The 12,456-nt window shown below is 40.2% G+C and overlaps 1 protein-coding gene across 1 annotated transcript in view; it reads left to right on the top strand.

Moving 5' to 3' along the window:
- The first annotated feature begins 1,024 nt into the window (after positions 1–1,024).
- Positions 1,025–12,456, top strand: part of MAPK6 (mitogen-activated protein kinase 6) — a 47,839-nt gene continuing 36,407 nt past the window's right edge. The window contains exon 1 of the mRNA XM_055319869.1: positions 1,025–1,043. The gene's annotated coding sequence lies outside the window, so the exon portion shown is untranslated. The remainder of the gene's footprint in view (positions 1,044–12,456) is intronic.

Below are 12,456 nucleotides of genomic sequence, written 5' to 3'. Positions count from 1 at the left end.
AAAAAAAATCATTATGCGTACAACTTTTCTGTAAGTTTAAAATACAAATATATATATATATATATATATATATATATATATATATATATATATTTTAAAGATTTTATTTATTTATTCATGAGAGACACAGAGAGAGAGGCAGAGACACAGGCAGAGGGAGAAGCAGGCTCCATGCAGGGAGCCCAATGTGGGACTCGATCCCGGGTCTCCAGGATCACACCCTGGGCTGCAGGCAGCGCTAAACCGCTGCGTCACCGGGGCTGCCTACAAATATATTTTTTTAAATGAACATACTTATATAAATTAAATATGACTAAAGAAATACCTAAAAAAGACCCTCTTATTGCTGAAACAAAGAAAGAGGAATAACCAATTAACCTAAATAAAAACATAACAACAAAAATAAAAACAAAAACAAAAACACGAAAGGGGAGTGATGTTGAAAGACAAAAATTCATTTGAATGAGTAAAACACGGATCACCAGAAAAGCTGGTGGAAAATAAGGCTGAAAGGCAAGTTGAGGCTTCATCCTTGCTGACACAACATACCTCAGAGTAGGGCAAGAACATAAAATGCCTGTTTCACCACAGCTAGCCTGGCCTTTAATTTTACCTCACCTCTTCTGAGTAGGTAAAGTCTTTTCCAGATTACCTTCAATAGTTACTGTTTCCTATTTTCCTCTTCCCTTTGTTCCCTCCCTCTTCAAGGCCATCATGGAACTTGGAATGGTGAGATATGTCTTTGCTCAGCTTCCCCAAACTGAGATGAAAATTATTTTTAGGATGAATCTCTGAGTCACAGAGGGAGGAGGGAAAGAACCATTTTAATCTCTTCCTTTCCCCTCCTTCATAACCTGCTGTACAGCTAAATCATTCTAAAATTTTGTCTTTTTGTCCTCTTCCCAACAATCATTTGCCTTTTCTTTTTCCTTTGGAAACAGTATCTATCAATCTTCATCAGAAGCTTCTAATATGGAGGAGATTTGTCTTTGCTGAATGGACCACAGGCTAAATTAAAGGAGATTGCCCTAAACTACTTTCATGTAAGTAAATTTATTTATTGTAATACTGATTGTTAGGATCTGAGGGGTTGTATATAGTTACTCCTCATTTCATTCTTTCACTGTACCTTCTGCTGCACCTCTGCTGGGCTTTCCCTTCTGTCTCTCCTAGCATGAGTAGTAGAAGGCATTCTTGCTTTCTGTGGGGAGATGCAGGCACAGATTGTGTTCTGGCCATCTACCTTTGCAGCAACATGCTTGAACATGTCTCATGTTTCAGTATTTGACCACATTTCTTTGAGAGAGAAATAAACATGGAAACGGTGAATGTTGCACTTTTTAAGAAGTTTCTGCTAACATACACAAAAAAAACAATGATTAAAAAAAAAAACCTTATCCAACTAAGTTACCAAGAAAGTGGGGAGAAAGTTCTATCTTAGCATCTGTGGAATGAATTGAATGAAAAAAGAAAGAGCTGGCTTAACTTCAGGAGACCATGCTTTAAGCGCGGCAAGCTTCTGGATGAAAATATGAATAACACCCCTTACTTATGCAGTTGGTCAGCATTTTCAGAGTGTTCTCACACACATTGTCTCAGGTGATCCTTGGAACAACACTGCAGGCATTATTGATACCATTAAAAAATAATTAAATTATTTGCCTGAAGCCCAACAACTAATAAATGGCAGAACTTGGGCCAGCACCCAGTTCTATTATTGGTGTCAGGAGTCTTCTGATTCAGAGTGGAGCCCTCAAGAATTGCTGTTGGGGGACTTGTCTGATTTAAAACTTTCAGGGACTGCTTGGAAGCAGGCTCATCTAAAAAAAAAAAAAAAAGTCACTGGGCTGTGATGTCCTTAAGATCTCCAGAGTAGTAAATACCAAGCAGATAGATCTAAATTGAAGAAAAGATAAATTGCATGAAGCTATGTGAGTGGACAGAAGCATGGCAAATGAGTTTCATTCTGCACTAATTTTGGATAATGTATTTAGGATTGTCTGAAGCATACTTAAAAGAAGATGAGCTTGGAGCTATGTTTTATTTCAAGAAAGAGAACCATGAAGGGCACCTGGCTGGCTCAGTCAGTAGAGCCTGCAACTCTTGATCTCAGGGTCATGAGTTTGAACCCCACATTGGGCATGGAGCTTACTTAAAAAAAAAAAAAAAGAAAGAAAGAAGATTACAGGCTATTGTTAATGGTTTCTTAAGGTCATATAAAAATGTTGGTCTTGGGATCCCTGGGTGGCGCAGCGGTTTGGCGCCTGCCTTTGGCCCAGGGCGCGATCCTGGAGACCCGGGATCGAATCCCCCGTCGGGCTCCCGGTGCATGGAGCCTGCTTCTCCCTCTGCCTGTGTCTCTGCCTCTCTCTCTCTCTCTGTGTGACTATCATAAATAAATAAAAATTAAAAAAATAAAAAAAAATGTTGGTCTTGTTGCTAAGAATGTGGAAAATAAAACTGAAAGCATAGTTTTATCCTGCATTTGACAAAATGATAATGAAGCTATACCCAGAATCATGCACTGAATTCTGCCTCAAAGCTTGAAAGAAAAGAGCCTAATAGATACATGAGGTCATAGTAAAGGACAACTAAAATAATCAAAAATATTCCCAAGAAGAAAGTTACTTTTAAAAAAGTATTAAATAAGTGGATATTTGGAGGAAATCCTTAGCTTTCTAAAGTTTATGTCATAGAGAGCAATTACAATGTTCAAAAACATTTCATTTTCAACAAACATTTATCAAGAAATCATTATATTCAGGCCCTATACTCAATGCTAAAGTTTACAATGAATAAAACACAGAAATTCACAACCATTGCCAGAGAATACCAGACTGGATGGATCTTTAGTCCAAATGAGCACAGCTTTTGTTCTATTCTTACCGGATTAGCATTCAGTTTTTGTACACAGTCTCTTGGGTTTGGTAGGTATGTGCCGGTTGCCAGAAACCAATCAACCCTGGTGAACCTGCAGTCAAGTTCTTCGAGCTACAGATCTGAAGGTTTGGATTCCTCATACCATTGAGAGTTTAAAGTGAAGATATTTAATTCATTCATTCATTCATTCATTCATTCATAGACAGTGTGCCATAGGTGAGCAGGGGGAGGGGCAGAGGAAGATTAATCTTAATCTTAGAATCTTAAGCAGGCTCCACACTTAAGGAGCCCTATGTCACGATCCTGAGATCATGACCAGAGCCAAAATCAAGAGTCAGACGCTTAATTGACTGAGCCACCCAGGCGCCCTATGAAGTTATTACTTTTAATAATCTTCTCATTAATGTTTGGTTGTTTACCTGGTTTTACAGACAGCATCCTTCTCTGTGGTTAGCATTTGTGAGCTAGGAAGGTACATACAGCCCTTGCATGACCAAGATATATTCCCAAAAGTTGACTTCTAACTTGGTTGTTTGAAACTGAAAATGCATTTTCCCCAGAGAAACAACGTGATAAACCTGGCTTAGGTTCCCAGGCCCACTTCTAGGAGCCCATTAGCACATATGCAACTCTATGAGAGGATGAGAACTGTGACCACAACATTGTTTCTATGGGGAAAATGTGCCCCAGGAGCACAACAAGATCTTCCTTCCTCCCGGACTTCCAACCTCCATGAGTAATGAAGCCTGGGTGTTTACTACAGGAAATACAGCTCCTAGTGTGGGTGGCTGGGCTCTGCACCAGCCTTATCCACTGGGCAGAAATAGTCTCTCACCTCTCCTGCCCTAAGCCTGACAGTGAGGGGAGTCGGGAAAGGTGGTGGTGGTGGGATCTTTCCCCAACTGATTTCTTTTAGAATAGGGCTGTTGGGATTCCACTGAGGGGTTCACAGCCAGATACATAATTTCTGGGGCCCCTTCTTCAAAAAGGAAAAAAAAAATGTAGCTAAAGGTACTAAAACAGAAAGCTTTTTTTTTCCTTTCTTCTGGTCTCTCTCTCTCAACTTGTCCTAGTGTTTTCTATTTAGATAGACAACTGTTTGATATCATTCCAAGTATTAGCATGCATTTCATAATTAATTTTTATATTGTACAATGCCTCCTTGAAATATAAGAGCATTTAACTCCCCCGTGAAATCACCAAAATGACGCAATTTGTTTTTTTGTTTTTTTAAAAGATTTTATTTATTCATGAGAGACAGAGAGAGAGAGAGAGAGAGACAGGCAGGCTCCATGCAAGGAGCCTGATGTGGGACTCCATCCCGGTCTCCAGGATCACGCCCTGGGCCAAAGGCAGCGCTAAACCGCTAAACTGCTAAGCCACTGGGGCTGCCCACAATTTCTGTTTTGTAGTTCATACATGTATATGTTTTCTTCTTACCAGAGCAGGGGGAACACTGCAGAAAAGTAACTTAACCATTATTATTTCACTTCCTGATACACACACATTCCACCAATACTGTCTGCCTTTGCCTTACTGAGGAGTAAGAAAGGACTGAAAGGAAATGAAAATGTTTTCAGCATAAGTAGTTGGCTAATGCAGGGAAGAAACACAAGAAAGAAAGAATACGATAGGATTCCTTATTTTTGTGTGTGTGTTTCTTAGAATGCTATTGCCTTCTTTCTGAGTTCAAAGCAAGTTCTGGTTTCAATGGAAAGCATGGTCTTTTAGAGCTATCAGCACCCTCACTTACTCAGCTGTAAGCATAACACACCTTGAACTTAATTGCTTGGTTTTGCTGAACTCCATCCAGCATATTGTGCATCTACCAGAGTTCTGTGCTCACAGGGCCCTGAGAATGCTATTTGTGAATGGGTCGGCAAGGAACAGCGGATGTGCATATTGTGTCTTCTCTTGCTCACACGCATATTCCATTGTCTCATCAACTGCACTATGAAACATGAGTTCAAAGATAAAATTATTAGGAATTTAAACCAAGCATCGAGTCTTTCTGAATATGGGGTCCGGTATAATGCTCTGAGTATGGGAATGGTGCGGGTGGCTGTGACAGCCTAGAGTTGGGCATTTACAAAGATAGAGCTACCCAGGGTGCACAGATGGATCTTAGGCCTTCTGAGGGCCTGGGCATTTTTTCCTTCAGGATACCACACCTAGGGTATTGTTAGAGACTGTGATGGCTTTAGTCAAAACCCCAGAGGTGGACGCTGACCTCTAAAGGATGATGACACTTTCAGAAAAGGGTGTTCTAGTAGTGGCAACTACTGGGTGGCAAAATATTAGTCAAATAGAAGGTGAGAGGATTGTGGAAGGCAGACTTACTAAACCATATTAGAAACTAGTTGATAACTTAAGTACTCAGAATCATCAATGTAAACAAATCTTCTGCACAAGTTACTTAGAGTTACAGATAGTGATTACCTTCTTCTCCAAGTGGCAGATAGCTTGTCTCTTTTGGAACACAAAAGGGAAGGGAATGACCTTGTATAGTGAAAGCTGCTTTGTCCCCACAGTTCAAAATATTTATCATTCCCTGTGGATAGGCTGAAGGACATCATGTCTATTCTTTTCTTTTATTTACAGTGATCATGTGGCAGAAGCCTGGGTTATTCTCAAAATTACTCCAATAGGTATTTCCCAGTACATTTAAGTGTTTAGTTACATAACCATTATTCAAGACGTGTACAGATTTTTGTTTCTGAAAGCAATTTTATTACACAAAAAGCCTGGCTTTGTCTAAAAAATTTAAGTAGCTTACTGCAGCTTTTCTACAAAATCCCATTTATCATAGCCTGAGAGAATGATATGATGTTTATATAAAGTGTTTACCTGTAACAGGCTACTTGGTGGGAATTTGATAAATGATACCATTACCATTCTCCCAAGGGGCAAGCTCTTTGTTGTCCCATCAAGTTAAATTTTTTTTTTATTTATTTATGATAGTCACACAGAGAGAGACAGAGACACATGCAAAGGGAGAAGCAGGCTCCATGCACCAGGAGCCCGATGTGGGATTCGATCCCGGGTCTCCAGGATCGCACCCTGGGCCAAAGGCAGGTGCCAAACCACTGCGCCACCCAGGGATCCCCGTGTCCCATCAAGTTAAATGTGGGATCTCTGCCTTTCATTTATAGGTGTCTCCCACTGCAAAAAAGCATTTAACTGATCTCTCTTAATGAACTTTACATACAACTTCAATTGATTTTGACTGAAAACATTCTCTTCATCATCTATTTATTTATTTAGATTTTATTTATTTAGATTTTATTTATTCATGAGAGACAGAGAGAGAGAGGCAGAGACATAGGCAGAGGGAGAAGCAGGCTCCCTGTGAAGAGTTAGATGTGGGACTCGATTCCAGGACCCCGGGATCATGACCTGAGCCGAAGGTAGATGCTCAATTCCTGAGCCAGAGCCACCCAGGCATCCCCATCATCGTTTTAAATTTAAATTTATTGTGCAGCCTGGATAGCTCAGTGGTTTAGCGCTGCCTTCAGCCCAGGGCCTGATCCTGGAGACCAGGGATTGAGTCCCACGTCAGGCTCCTTGCATGGAGCCTGCTTCTCCCTCTGCCTGTGTCTCTGCCTCTCTCTCTCTCTCTGTGTCTCTCATGAATAAATAAATCTTTAAAAAAATAAATTTAAATTTATTTACTTGAGAGACAGAGCATGCACGGGGTGGGGGAGGGGCAGAGGGAGGGAACCTTTATAAACAGACTCCCTGCTGAGAATGAAGCTAGATGTGGAGCTCCATCTCATGACCCATGAAATCATGACCTCCGCTGAAACCAAGAGTTGGATACTTAACTGAGTCACCCAGGTGCCCCCTCCATAATTTTTTTAAAAATATTATTTTAGAGAGAGAGAGAGAGAGAGAGAGAGAGATCAAGAGCATGCTTGTGCATGTGCACAGGGGAAGGAACAAAGAGAGAGAATCTCAAGTAGACTCCCTGCTTAGCTCAGGCTGGATGCAGGGCCTGATCCCACAATCCATGAGACCATGACCTGAACTGAAACCAAGAGTTGGCTGCCTAACCAAGCCATTTATGAAGAGAGACTTCACCAGGAAGTCCCTGGTGAAGTCCCTCTTCATAATTTTTAAATACAGTTGATGCTCATTATTCACAAATTCTGTGTGCAAATTTGAACACTTGTTTCAATTTGTCCCAAAGAGTATGTGCTGTAAACCAGATGTCAATCCATTAAGAACACAAGAAAAGCAAAATCGGCAGTCATCATTTTCAGTCATTTATGGACATGCACAGAGTGGTGAAAAATTAGTTGCCCTATGTGTGTGATCCCATTGAGGTTGAACAAGGCTGTACTCTGCCTTCTTGTCCTAACTCTCATGCTATAAACAATTGTCTCTTCCATGGTCTCTTTAGTGCCACGTGTTTTGCATTTTTTTCTTCTTTGTTGTGATTTAGCTGTTTAGAATGGCCTCCAAGCATAATACTGATGTGCTGGCAAGTGTCCCTTAGTGTAAGAAAGGTGTGATATGCCTTCTTGGGGATCCCTGGGTGGCGCAGCGGTTTGGCGCCTGCCTTTGGCCCAGGGCGCGATCCTGGAGACCTGGGATTGAGTCCCACTTTGGGCTCCCTGCATGGAGCCTGCTCTTCTGTCTCTGCCTCTCTCTCTCTCTCTTTCTCTGTGCCTATCATAAATAAATTAAAAAAAAAAAAAAGAAAGGTGTGATATGCCTTCTAGAGAAAATATGTTAGATAATCCTCATTTAGTATGAGTTATAGTGCTTTTGGCAACAAGTTAAATGTTAACAAATCAACAATATATATTAAATTAGGTGTCTTTAAACAGAAATACCCATAAAACAAAATTATATATTGACTGATTGACACAAATGTTGTGGCCAGAGGCTTGCAGGAACCTAATCCTGTATTTCCCCCAGGAGCAATGGCTCAGCAGTCACTAATTCAGTGTTCTTGGTGATTTTATAGAACAAAGCCACTATGAACAAAGAATCAACTGTACATTGGCAATGAACTTCTTCAATGGAAAGTTATTTACAAATCAAATTATAATATGTTCTTTTAGAAACCATGTCTAAGAGAGCAATCATTTTAAATAAAGAGTATAAACATAGACACATAAAAGCTTTAAGTTAGAGAAGACCTTGGATGTTATCACCTCTCTGCAGGCCCCTTGACCTCCCATTAATTCCTTTTATAGCATCCCTGACAGGTGGCCATTGTTTTCTGATTGAATGCTTCCAGTGATGTGGAGCTCACTTCACCAGGAAGTCCTGTCTACTGTGGCTCAGTTCCAATATTCAAAACTGCCCTTTCTTATGCTGAGCCAAGATCTTCCTCTTGGAAGTTGCCCTCCTGATGGTTTAGATCTGAACTCCAGAGCAACATGGAATAAATCTACTCGCTCCTTGTAAGAACTCTTTATCAGATCTCTTTCCTGCAGGTTAAGTAGACTCAATTCTCTTCAGAGTATAAGATTTCCACACTATTCCTGGATGTCTCTTCCAAATGAATCCTACTTTGTTATGTGTGGTAGCACTTTTTATGTGGTACCTATATGGGAACACATAAGTTCAGAAATCCTGAGCTCAACAGCACAGGTCTGGTACCCCTGTGCCTTGACTGCTGTTTCACTTTAACACAGTTTACATTATGTTAGTTTTTTTTTTTTAATATTATGTTAGTTTTTTATTGGTTGCTTGCACTGCATGAGTATCTGTAACTTACTGTCACAATAGCAGGTCAAGCTGAATCTCCCAAATCGTAGCCCTTTTCAAATGATCTCTCTGAACAAAGATACACTTTCTATAGTAAGATACTTACTGTAGTTACATTTAACATTAATGTCATCTCTTAAAAAAAAAAAGACAACATGATTTTGAGTAATTCAGTCATCTATAATTTCTGATTTGAGTTCTTAAATTTGGTATCCTAACTCAAAACATTGACAAAAATATTACTCAGGACTGGCCAAAAGGGAAAAAAAAATCTGTATTGCTTTTTTTTGAGAACTTAAGACCTCAAGAATTATATCACTCCATTATTCAGCACTGTTTGAATTAACCTATCTCTGTAACAATAACCTATCTCTGTAACAATCTCATATCGCTTCATCTCATCCAGAAGGTGTCTTGACTTTTTGAAATGCCCAATACTTGTTCAGTAATGTAATAATTCTATCAAGAAAGGAAGTGGTATTTCTCTTTTTAAAAAAAAAGATTTTATTTATTTATTTGAAAGAGACAGAGAGCTCAAGCAGGGGAAGGGGCAGAAGAAGAGGGAGAGGGACAAGCAGACTCCCTGCCTAGTGTGGAGACTCATGCTGGGCTTGATCCCAGGACCCTGAGATCATGACCCGAGCCGAAGTCAGACACTCAACCGACTGAGCTACTCATATGCCCCAGGAAGTGGTATTTTTTGGTAATGATTTACTTGAAAACAATCCACGACACCTATTAACAGTTACATTTTCCCTAACACATTGTGTTCAATGATTTATATTGTAAAATTTCCAGGGACTGGCATCAAGCTTAGCGGTCTGTATTTTTAAAATCTGTTTTTCTCTGCATCTTGCAAATAACGATATTTGCAATTATCTTAATAGGAAGATAGTAATCAAACTGTAAAAAGATAAAACAAGTAGCCTAATGAGGAAATTTAAACTCAAGCAAGTGAAGTGGGAGCTACTAGGTGACTCCAGAATCACCCCATGATCATCTAAGCATTCAGCGAGACCAGCTGGTTTTGCCCCAAGAATATCACTTGTATTGTCATCCCTTTCCTATGCTCACTAGAGACACATTCTCTCCCTGTCTTTTTCTCTCATGCTTAAACCAGAGTTTGGATTGGGTTTTCCATCACCTTGACAGAATTCTGATTTACTCAGGAAAGGGCAGCTCTTAGAGGACACCAGAGTATTGTTATCAGATTAAGGATGCAGAGCAGAAAAAACAATGGATTCTCCTACCCTCTCCCTGTCTCCAATTTCTTGTTCATCTAACCTTTCTTTCCCCTATATGCCAGAATCATCAGTCTGAAATACCAGTTATATCATCTCAATGCATCTCTTACTGCCTTTAGCATAAATCCAAAAGTTTTGGCATCCAATCAAGGCCTTCTCAGTCTGGTGCTAACCTGCTTTCATTTCCCTACGCCTTGTCCAATTTCTTCCATTTCCAAAGTGTGCCTGGCACATTTATGCTTTTGTGTGTCATGTGGGACTTGAAATCAAGAACCTGGGATTAAGACCGAGCTAAGATCAAGAGTCAGATGCTTAACTGACTGAGCCATCCAAGTGCTCTGCCTTTTGTACGTTCTGCTCTCTCATTCAGAAATTCCTTTCCTGATCCTTCCGGATGGAATCAAGCCCAGCTCAGATATTTTTTCTTTCAGTTGAACCTTTCTTGATGTTCTCATTAATTGTTCCTTCCAATAAGAGCAGGTAAGTTCCATTTCTGCTCTGAAAGCACTCATCTCATGCTGCTTTATGGAGTATATCCAACTCCACTTTATGGAGTTGATCCTCTCCTGCATTACTCCACTATAAAAGTGGCTTTCAGAGTCTTTTAACAATAGCATAGTTTGTAGCAATAATGGGTGATAAGTAGAAATACATTTTACATTGTTACCCACTTGGCACATTTGTGTATACCTTATTTCGTCAGTTTTAAGAACTACTTCTTCTATGTTACTATTTCTGAAATCAGGATGTAGCAATAGAGTATCATTTTGATAAGAGTTTTCACTTTTTTTTGTTTTCTCTTTAATAGTACACAAAATAATGGTGTCTCATAATTAATGACATTTCAGATTTGCTGAAACATAGTACATAATGGAAACAAAAGTTTCACAAAACAGTATTTACCCTTTATTGTGGACAATGCTCTCTAGTTTTTTGCTCTATTTCCTTAAGAAAAAAAAATGCAGGTCATAATCCACCAAAATGAGTTCACTATTTACTACTGGATCCTAACCTGTAGTTTGGAAAAACTACTGAGAATTGAAACTACTGCCACACAATAGGATTAAGAAAGAAGACTGACTACATTAGCATGACTTTACAACTCCACCGTTTGCATAAACATGACTTTAATTCCAAGAAATTCTTGCCCAAGAAAATGAAATTGCAAATAACTTAATTGCAGTTTCAGGAACTTCCTCAAAGTCTATTTATTTGAACAACAGACTCCTGACTAACGTAGCCTTCAACAGGGTAAACAGCCTGCTCCTCAACATGATTACTCTTGGGTTTATTATCAAACTCTTTACTCTTCTAGGCTTGCTTCAAAACTCTTCCCTCTCCGTAATCACCTTAAGTGATTATATCACAAATTTGGTCCGATCTCAATCATGCTTTCAGTGAAAGACTAGTCTTAAATCAGATTGCCCTGAATCTCATAACTATTCTACACTTGACCTCCCTCTTTGAGGTGCTACAGAGACTCTTGTCAACATAGTGGTGTCACTTGCTGTTTTAGGCAATAAACATAGCTTTGTTTGACCAAGTTTCCTTTGGTGGTCTCTGCTGGAAATCAGGAGCTGATACTACATTATAAGCTCTCAAGGGAAAAAGCAGTATTTATTTTCCTCCTACCTCCTCCTGATGATGAACATTGATGGACAAGGAAGGAAAGATGTCTCAGGAATCAGTATCCTATAGCAGGGGCAGGAGGGATGTATAGTTGGGTCACAGGTAAGGAGCTCTTGTTGCAGAGAGGCTGCATCCACAAACTAGAAATGCTGCAAGTTGGACCCGGCATCCCCTTTCTCTTGTTTTTATCTACTCACCATCTCCTCTTCATACCTGGTACTCAGATGGTATTGTTTTAAATATAAAAAAATAGAAAACTTTCAAGTTCCATCCCAACCACGTAACTTGAAGTTACTGTGTAGTCTTTAAAGTGGTCATATGCCTCAAGCTTGAAGCTTGAAGATATGCTAATAATGGATAAGGGATGGCCAAACGTTTGGTTCTCATCAGAAATGATTAAGTCATTGAAAAAATATGCTGACCCGCGTCTCTAATTTAATACCTATATAAATTTCCCGTAAACACTGGAAAGGAAAGGCACCTTGGACCTAATAAGCCGTGGTAAATAAGTTTGCTTTCATCCAAGTGGTCCCAAGAAGGCTTCAATCCACATTCTCCACCACATCTCACAGTACACCCCTTCCCAAATTCTTTGATTCAGGCCTAGTCCCAGAGCTCAGCAATAAGCCAGGTGTTCTCCTCCTTCCTGCTTTTGCTCTCACAGTTCCCTCCGCCAGAACACCCTCCCCCTCGCCTCCTCGGGTTATTATAGGGGCGCCTTCTGAAGAGCTGAAAGGTCACCCGTGGCGACCTCACTTAGAAGCCTTCCTCCGTATCCTCAGGCAGAATTAATGACCCTCTTAGCATCTGGCCTCTAACAGCGTTTGCCTTGTACTTCGGCTGTTGCCTTCTAGCCAATCCATCTTCAGGCCCAGCCTTTCTTGTTCCCAGCCCATCCCTGGGCTCCTGGACGAAGAAGGCTCATTCCCCTTGGGGCGCCCAGGGGCTTGCCCGCCTTAGGTGCGCGGTAAACGCCCCCAAG

Source organism: Nyctereutes procyonoides, unplaced genomic scaffold (genome assembly GCF_905146905.1).
Source record: "Nyctereutes procyonoides isolate TBG_1078 unplaced genomic scaffold, NYPRO_anot_genome, whole genome shotgun sequence".
Lineage (NCBI taxonomy): Eukaryota > Metazoa > Chordata > Mammalia > Carnivora > Canidae > Nyctereutes > Nyctereutes procyonoides.
Note: the sequence above shows the minus strand (reverse complement) of the source record. Positions and strands in the feature narration are given on the sequence as shown.